A 10111-nucleotide genomic window follows, 5' to 3' on the forward strand; every position below is an offset into this window, starting at 1 on the left:
TTATAAACTGTGAAAATTACCATATTACCATTACTGTAAATAAGTGAAATAAAACTTCTGGAGACTGTGAAAATGATCAGACTACCCTTATCGGAAATAAGTAAAGTAAATACTACAGACTGTTAAAATAATCATATTACCCTTACTGGAAAAAAGTGCCACAAAATATTATGCACACTGTGAAAATGACCAGACTACCCTTATCGGAAATAAGTAAAGTAAATACTACAAAAATTAAAATGACCATATTACCCTTAATGGCAATTAGTGCAATAAATATCATAAAGACTGTGAAAATGACCAGACTACCCTTATTGAAATAAGTAAAGTAAATATTACAAACTGTGAAAATGACCATTTTACCCTTATTGGAAATAAGTGCAATAAAGATTATGGAGACTGTGAAAATGACCAGACTACCCTTATTGAAAATAAGTAAAGTAAATATTACAGACTGTGAAAATGACCATATTACCCTTACTGGAATATTGTCATTTTCAGAGTCTGTAATATTTAATTTACTTACATCTGATAAGGGTAATCTGGTCATTTTCACAGTCCCCATCATAATTGTTGCACTAATTTCTAATAAGAGTAATATGGTAATTTTCACATTCTGTAATATTTACTTTACTTATTTTTTATAAGGGTGGCTTGGTCATTTGCATAGTCTCCATGATATTTATTACACTAATTTTTAGTAAGGGTAATATGGTCATTTTCACAGTCTCTAAAATTTACTTTACTTATTTTTGATAAGGGTAGTCTGGTCATTTTCATAATCTCCGTAATATTTATTGCACTTATTTCCAGTAAGGGTAAAATAATCATTTTTTGAGTCTGTAATATTTACTTTACTTACATCCGATAAGGGTAGTCTGGTCATTTTCACAGTCCCCATAATATTTATTGCACTAATTTCTATTAAGGGAAATATGGTAATTTTCACAGTTTGTAATATTTACTTTACTTATTTTTGATAAGGGTAGTCTGGTCAATTTCACAATATCTATAATATTTATTGCACTAATTTCCAGTAAGGTAATATGGTCATTTTCATAGTCTTTAATATTTACTTTACATATTTCCAATAAGGGTAGTCTGGTTATCTGAACAGTCTCCATAATATTTATTGTACTTATATCCATTAAGGGTAATATGGTCATTATGGGAATCTGATGACCCGAGTTCCCATAATATGATTATTTACATCCTCAGTTCATCAAAATAAGAACATGGGGTTTGTTTATGGGAATATGATGACCCGAGTTCATCCGAATGAGAAACTCAGGTCTAACTCTAGAAATCATTGAACCTGAGATGTTAAATTCCGATATATTTCATCTTCAGTCATCCGAATGAGTAACTCAGGTCTAACTCTAGTAATCTTCAAACCTGGGATGTTAAAATTTGATAAATTTCATCTTCAGTTCATCCGAATGAGAAACTCAGGTCTAACTCTAGTAATCTTTGAAGCCGGAATGTTGAAATCTGATATATTTCGTCTCCAGTTCATCCGAATGAGAAACTTAGGTCAGTCTCTAGTAATCTTTGAACCCGGGATGTTCAAATCTGATATATTTCGTCTTCAATTCATCCGAATGAGAGACTCAGGTCTAACTCTAGTAATCTTCGAACCCGGGATGTTCAAATCTAAAATATATCGTCTCCGGTTCATCCGAATGAGAAACTCAGGTCTAACTCTAGTAATCTTCGAACCCGATACGTTCAAATCTGATATATTTCGTTTCCAGTTCATCCAAATGAGAAACTCAGGTCTAACTCCAGTAATCTTTGAACCTTGGATGCCCAAATATGATATATTTCGTCTCCAGTTCATCACAATGAGAAAATCAGGTCTAACTCTAGTAATCTTTGAACTTGGGATGTTCAAATCTGATATATTTCGTCTCCAGTTCATCAGAATGAGAAACTCAGGTCTAACTCTAGTAATCTTTGAACTTTGGATGTTCAAATCTGATATATTTCGTCTCTCCAGTTCATCCGAATGAGAAACTCACGCCTAACTCTAGTAACCTTCGAACCCGGGATGTTCAAATCTGATATATTTCTTCTCCAGTTCATCCGAATGAGAAACTCAGGTCTAACTCTAGTAATCTTTGAACCCGGGATGTTCAAATCTGATATATTTCATCTCCTGTTCATCTGAATGAGAAACTCAGGTCTAACTCTAATAATCTTTGAACCTGGGATGTTCAAATCTGATATATTTCATCTCTAGTTCATCTGAATGAGAAACTCAGGTCTAACTCTAGTAATCTTTGAACCTGGGATGTTCAAATCTGATATTTTTCGTCTCCAGTTCATCCGAATGAGAAACTCACGTCTAACTTTAGTAATCTTTGAACCTGGGATGTTCAATTCTGATATATTTCGTCTCCAGTTCATCCGAATGAGAAACTCAGGTCTAACTCTAATAATCTTTGAACCTGGGATGTTCAAATCTGATATATTTCGTCTCCAGTTCATCTGAATGAGAAACTCAGGTCTAACTCTAGTAATCTTTGAACCCCGGATGTTCAAATTTGATATATTTCGTCTCCAGTTCATCCGAATGAGAAACTCACGTCTAAGTTTAGTAATCTTTGAACCTGAGATGCTCAATTCTGATATATTTCGTCTCCAGTTCATCCGAATGAGAAACTCAGGTCTAACTCTAGTAATATTGTAATCCATCTCCAGTAATCTTACAATTTATAATATTATACATTTTTCGAATTTTATGATTCTGTTGATCAGTTAGTCTGATCCTGTTGTTGTTTATTTGATCAACAGATGTAGATCTTTGTGAAAAGACTTACTAATAAGACTATCACCCTTGAAGTCGAAAGCTTAGACACAAACTTGCTGAATGATTGAATGATGAAGTTATCTGTGCTGGTTCTGTACAAGCAGTGAGATTGTAATGTTATTAAGGGCAACGATAATGATGGAGCTGTTGATGGAGTTTGTCGTGATCGTGATAGATGACCGAGAAAAAACGTATGGAGTTCTGTGATGCTGCCATCGAGGTTAACAATATGCTGCCTGTACCGAAATTTGCTAAGAGGTTGGAGAATAAAGAACTCGAATGACAATGATTGGGATCAACGGAGCTGTTTTCTGCTGCCATGTTGAATGATGCTAGTAATTGATGGTGTTGATGATGATTTTAGCTTTGATGGAAAGAGAATGGTGGTATCTAGTGTTTCCATTAATGGTTTTGATGAAGTCAGGGAAAGGAGCTGTTTTCGTTGTTGCCATTGACAACATGTGATGGAATGAGACAACAATGAGAATGGTGATGGAGGAGATAAATAAGAATGTCTTACCATCGACCCATTGAAGATCGATGATGCTGGAATATGTTGGGAAGGAAGTTGATGTAAGGACTCTCAAGCTCGTCAACGCTATTTGACCAGTCTAGAGATTATCAAGAGATAGTTTAACCACTAATGAATCGATTAGTTAATATAGATTTTAATGAATGAAGATTAATCTAACCACGATCTAGATTTGAAACTAGTATCATTAGATAGATCTCGAAAAGTTAGGTGGAATGGAATACTCGAACGTGTCATTCGGATACCGGACGAAAAAAATATCTTTGGTTAGTGAATGGGTAAATCGTTTTTTCTTTCCTTTAGACCGACCTTTCTGCCCATATCATTTGGATGGGTGCCTCTATCATTTTATCTTTGTCCTTATCACCAAAACCCGACCGAAGAGAAGTCATTCTTCTTTCATCATTCTTCTTCTTTCTTCTTTCTCTTCCCCTGTTCTTCTCCAGTTCTGTTCGATTTGTGAGTTGTGAGTTCGGTTCGAGAGATTTAATTAAATAGGGAGAGCTTATTAAGTAGAATATGGTGATGATGTTGTGTTTTATTAAGCACGAGATGAAGGAGATGATTGAGCGGATGCAAATCGAAGTTGGGGTTAGAATTTAGTTCTTGAGATGGAGGAAATCAACTGAAGATTGAGTTTCTAGTAGATGTAGAACCGAGGGGTTGTTAAGGAATTGAGGAGGTGAAGCTTTTCTGGTGTTGAATCCAAACCAGGTAATTTAGGGTTTCAAGTAATTCAATTTTCTTCTTAAAATTATTGTTATTTGATTGAATTAGTATATGCGTTTGTGTTTGATTGAAGTCTAAATGGATGTATGAAGTTTAATTTGATTTCATAGAGAAATTAGGGTTCATATTCTTCCCTAAATTAAACTAGAAATCAAGGTTTGAGATTATAATTAAGAATCATCTAATTGGTACTGGAAGGAAGATGAATTGATGATTTAGAGTTAGGTTTTGTGACAGAATGGATGAAGTAGTTGTTGCAGGTTGTGCTGAAACAGTTCATTAGTTAGTTGCAGCTGTTGGAAATGAGATGTACAGGTGGGTTGTTAGTTAAGTTAAGGCTTTGCAGATAAGAATGAAATTGAACTGAGATGAGATGGATTGTGTTGGCTAGAGCAAGTGAAAGAAGATGGAGATGCAGTTGAAGTTATGAAGTAACAATGGCAGCGGTGTAGAGGATAGTGAGTCATAGAATGGTTATGCAAAGGAGAACAAAGTGAACAAGAGAAATTGTTGGTGGATGCATTGAACAAATGGGGGATGATTGTGTGATTATGAAAGGTGGATTTCAGGGAAGAGTTAACTCAAGTAACTGCAGTTGGGGTAGTGTTTGAGTTGTTAAGGCTGAATTGCAGATGAGAAGAATATGAGTGAAGATAAATAAACTGTTAGTACGGATGTTCTCAGGTACAGGGTTGCTAGAGTTGTAATTGTGATTTATGGACTGAGTATGTTCTCAACTGAAGTTGCAGGTGGTATGAAAGAGGTTGTGGTAGTGTTATTGAACTGGCAGAAGACTTAGAAGAATGTTTTGTAAACATATGAAGGCTGGATTGTTGTCTTGAGTATATTTGTAGTTAAGTTGGTGATGTATTGGAATTAATTAGGAATGATGATTATGGTGTTTGGAACTATAATTGAAATGTTGTAAAGATACAGGGAGGAGGCCTGAGTTTTATGGAATGATCTAGTGATAGAATTGAAAGGCTTATTGCAGTTAGAAATGCATCTTTTGGCTTGGAATATTTTGTGTTGCATCATAATTGTACATTAGAAGTTTGGTTTAGACATTTGGACTATTAGTCATCCTAGTCAGTCTAGCTGACTTATCTGACTCAGACCATCTGACTGAGATGAATCAGTCTAACCCTGAGTTGACTCATTAACCAGATTTGACCCGGTTTGACTCAGTGACTTAACTCATTGACTCGTTGACCAGTTGACCATTGACTTGACCTGGAATCTGACTTGATGTGAACTGTTAGTTTACTCTTGGACCGTTAGTGACTCAGTTGACCAGTTTGACCAGGCCTTAGATTAATGATTAATGGGCATGTTTAGTGGACTTGGGCTTAGGCATAGTTTTCGTACTTTGATATATTGGACCTTTATGGTCTGAATTAGCCTTTGGTTCCTTCTACAAGTTGTAGATATTCATAAGACTTATCTAGTGGACTATAAAATCAACCCAATTGAGTTAGTAAACCTTAAATATGTTAAAGATAGAGAATGAAAAGGTATAGATCCGTAAATGGACTTAGAATCATTAGATAGTTCACTTAGCCCATAACTAGAGAAATGTATGAGATTATGTTATGAGTCTTGTGTGAGCCTTTTGGCTAATTCCTAAGAGTGCTCGTATGATTAACAATTAATCTTTATTAACAACGATCGATTCAAATGATGAACCAGTGGATTGAGGCTCTCGAGGCAGGCATGGCTCGTCATCAAATCAGGTGGGAACTCTATAACCTTCTTGTAATCATTGAGCTTTGTTTCTATTGCGAGCATGACGAGTATTTATTACTATTGGCATGTTTGTATGTTTTGCTATCTATGTAAATGCTTGTATGAGTCTTGATGTGCGTGTAATAAGTGTTGTATGATTTCCCTGCAAGGAGAGTCTGTGATGCCCCACGGCTCTTTGCTAAGTTAAGTATGGCGGCTTCTTCCCCGTTTTAATAGTATTTAGTAGGGCGCTTCCTCCCCGTTTCAATATATTAGTAGGGTTTCTTCTTCCCCGTTTCGATAGTATATACATAATATATAGTAGGGCGGCTTCTTCCCAGTTATAATAGTACCTAGTAGGGCGGCTTCTTCCCCGTTTCGTTATTATATATACTATTTTAATTTGGGAAAATCACGCGTATGCATATTATACTTGTTTGTCTAACTTTTTGATCTTGATAGTAATATTCTGAATCATGGTTTGTCTGGGCATTCTGTGTGGACGATGTTATTATTATTGATTAGGGTTGCTCTCGCGTTGTCTTCTCCAATGAGTTTGGCGAGGTTAGAGTGACACTTGCTTCATGATGCATAAATAGCTGAATGATTCACTTCTTCTTGTTTATTTCGATTCATATTCTTTTATAAATGTGAAGCATGTTAGTGATTACTTGAGAGTTGCATGTTTTCGTTGAGACCCGTTTTTGGGATGATGTGCTCATTCGTTCCCACTTCAGTTTCAGTATTCAGAAGAAAAGGCGCACGTGAAGATATTCGTTTCCGTAGCGTAACGTTTCAGCGAATTGAAGATGTTTATTTATATTTTATACATGTATACTTTCTCTGTAAACAACACATGGTTATATTCGTATTACATGAGAGATCTTCATTTGTACTGTATTAGAGTGTATGGGTTTGTTTTTGGGCTTAGCTTATGTAGTCTAGATTCTTAAGATCGTTAGTCTAGATTTTATGTTTCAATTAGTTTGTAATCCTATTAGCTAAGCAGGTTAAGTACTTGGGGCGTCACAATTGAGATGCTGTAACAGTTGGAGATCGACAAAAAGTTGAACTGGTGGTAATGGGGCAGTTAAGAGGAGTTGGTAGCGGGATATATGAGCTTTCATCCGCTCTTTTGGTCTAGTTTCGAATTGAATTTGTGATTTGATTAGTCGTAATCATGTCCACTCATTTCTTTGCATCATATGAATTGAACTCAATTGAAATGAGATGAAGATATATAAGTTGGAACTGAATCAATAATATCATAATGGTGTTGGTATAATGGTTTGTTATGCAGCTATGAAAATGGTTGCATAACCTATTATGCATCTACAAAAGTTGTTGCATAAATTGTTATGCAGTCCAAAAATGGTTGCATAACACGTTATGCAACAATTTTTTTGTTAGTATCAAAACCAACAAAAACAAAGACTGCATAACTTGTCATGCACCTATAATAATATCTGCATAACATGTTACGCAGCAGTCGTGAAAATGGATGCATAACCGGTTATGCATCCGAAAATATTGATGCATAATGCATTATGCATCAATTTTATCTGTGCGCTCTAAAATCAACCAATACAATGGCTACATAACCTGTTATAAATGCATAACTTGTTATGCAGTCGAGAAAATTGTTGCGTAATTCGTTATGCGTATGCTTTTTCTGTTGGATTCAGGTATATACAACGTTTTAGTGGCTGCATAACCAAAATAATTGATGCATAACGTGTTATGCATCTTTGGTGTATGCATATTATGTTATGCATCAGTTTTCGAAAATTTTCCCTAAAATGATGATCACCTCCGATTTTTTTCGTGAAAAACAAAAATTTGATATTGTTGTTTGTCCTCGTTGTGTAGCTCTCTTTAAAAGATCTCCAACGATATAAAATTTGTAAAATTCCAAGGCGCGATTTTTCTGGATATGTTATATCCAAGTTTACCAATTATATCCCTGAAAAATTAGGATGCATAACCGTTATGCACTTATTATTCAAAATTTCATATAATTATGGGTGCCACGGAAACTAAAAACAATCTTGGGCTTGAAAACGAAAATATTAATTTTTTGGGCCTGCAACTAATTTTCCCGTGTGATTTCCCTCCCCATTTATTATCGCATATATTAGAACTTTATAAAGTTTTTAAGGATATTCCAAACTTAAGTTGCAATTTCAAAAGAATCAAACCTTTGTTTTGATTGAAGCCTGTGTACATACCAACACTTATCTTTTTTGGAAACCTTTCCACCAATTAAGGTATCCAATTTCCTCTCCAAAAATACAAACACCAATTAAGCTATTCAATTTCGTCTCCAAAAATACATTACCTTTATATTTTTGGAAACAGAATTCATGGGAATCAATTTATATCAAAGACACGTGTCAACATATCATTTGTTCCCCATGCCCCCATTAAAAAATTTCTCAGTTGGGCACCAAGAACATCATTATTATTGTTTTGGTGTACTGGATCTTGTTTTTTGCGAACTGGCTCCGATAGTTTCTCATCTTCTTACTTTGTATCTTTAATGCCTCCTCGACAATTGGTTAATCTATTTTAAACTTCATTTCAATAATAACTTTAGTTGGTAGCCTAGTAAAAAACTGAGCACAAACACCCTTCTGAATAGCAACACCTAATCTACAGAAAAGAAATTTACCTACACCACTACTAACATCATTACTAGCTGGACAATTCTTCAGTCTCTTAAAAAAACACACAGTATCATCACCAAGTTCCCACAACATGGTAAAGGCTAGGTCACCCAAACCGTAGCCATGCAAAACACATTGATCCAAGTATTTGTTGTGTTTGCGTAAAACAACATTGGTAATAGCTTGGCCCGGGACAAAAGCACGAATACCTTCACCCGTGAAGGGCGAAACTCCAGTAACATCCATACAAACATCTTGGACATTCTCCCAATTAAGAACAAGAATGTCAGCATGCCGCAAGTCTCTATTATCATCAAACAAAAACCCAAGGGATGCTCCTTTTCGCGCAGGCACACCAACTTTGTAACAAATGCCAGCGATAACATCACGTACCAGATCATTATTATTCACTTGAAACTTTATTCAATATGCTACCGTTATGCCAAAATGCTCTTCATAAAATAAGTTCTCAGAATTGGGAATCAGTTGAACAACTGTTTCCCCTGCTAAGCACACCTATACGCATTTGCACATTAAGAAAAAGGTACAATTCTAGAATTTTTTTTGAACAAAACTTTCAACATCTCAGAGACCATTTTTGTTGTTGTTGAAAAGGAGACCTCCGAGGGCCTTTATTTATATAAAATTGTAGGATCAGAATCTCGCAACAACGACACGCTTGCGAAATTACTAGCAATACATCACGAAGACATCGCAGAATGATTTCAGAAATGACATAACAGATGACATCAGCTTAAACATGAGGAAAGTATGACGATCGTGAGAAATTTAGGATGTTTGCGAAATTAGCATTCGTAAGCTTGCGAAAATATCGCAAGCCAGATCCGAAATTAGGGGTAATGTTAGCTGTACATTAGCTGTCATCCACTATGTAAACACCTATATAAAGAGAAAGGCAAGAGAGAGAAAGGAGAGGAATAATCAGAAAGGGATACACATTTTAGGATGAGAGAGGGAGACACAATTATGGAGAGAGAAAACATAATTTGTATTATTTTTATCTTCTTCTTCCTTCTTCAACCAAGAGCTCCAAATACTCATTAATGGAGTCTCAATTGTAATCCATATGTAATTACAAACAATCATAGTGAAGATCCCTAACCCCATGGATGTAGATCACATTGATCGAACCACGTAAATCTTGTGTCTTATTTTCTATTTTCATTATCTTTATCTTTATTTTCATATCAAATAAGTTTAGATCTAGAAATCATAGTCATGATAATACAAGGGGTGTGTTGTAGGATTTCCTGCAACTACAAAAATAAATAAAAAATCGTTTTACACAGAGGTTGTTGGTGTCCTAGCTACAAGATGGACGCCGACTCCCTTTTGAATTGCCACATGTACTCTATGAAATAAACAGCTACCTGAGACACATCCGGCGTCATAGTTGGTAAGGCAGTTTTTGAGCCTCTTCAAGAAAGCGACAATGTCTTCGCCTAGTTCTCCTAAGGTAGTGAAGTCCAAAACGCCGAAACTGTATCCATGGGTCTCACATGTAATCATATATTTGTTGCGCTTGCGGTGAACAGCCTTGGCAATAGCTTGGCCTGGTACAAAATATCGAAGATCACATGTGAAAGGAGAGACACCCGTGACATCTAGGCAGGTATCCTTTCCATT

At 35.6% G+C, this 10111-nt stretch overlaps 1 long non-coding RNA gene across 1 annotated transcript; it reads left to right on the forward strand.

Moving 5' to 3' along the window:
• Positions 1–3751: 3751 nt before the first annotated feature.
• On the forward strand, positions 3752–7018 carry LOC113335945. Its single transcript, XR_003353542.1, has 3 exons — positions 3752–4058; positions 5763–5806; positions 6536–7018. It is a non-coding gene; the product is annotated as an uncharacterized LOC113335945 (long non-coding RNA).
• Positions 7019–10111: the final 3093 nt, after the last annotated feature.

Source organism: Papaver somniferum, unplaced genomic scaffold (assembly GCF_003573695.1).
Source record: "Papaver somniferum cultivar HN1 unplaced genomic scaffold, ASM357369v1 unplaced-scaffold_150, whole genome shotgun sequence".
NCBI lineage: Eukaryota > Viridiplantae > Streptophyta > Magnoliopsida > Ranunculales > Papaveraceae > Papaver > Papaver somniferum.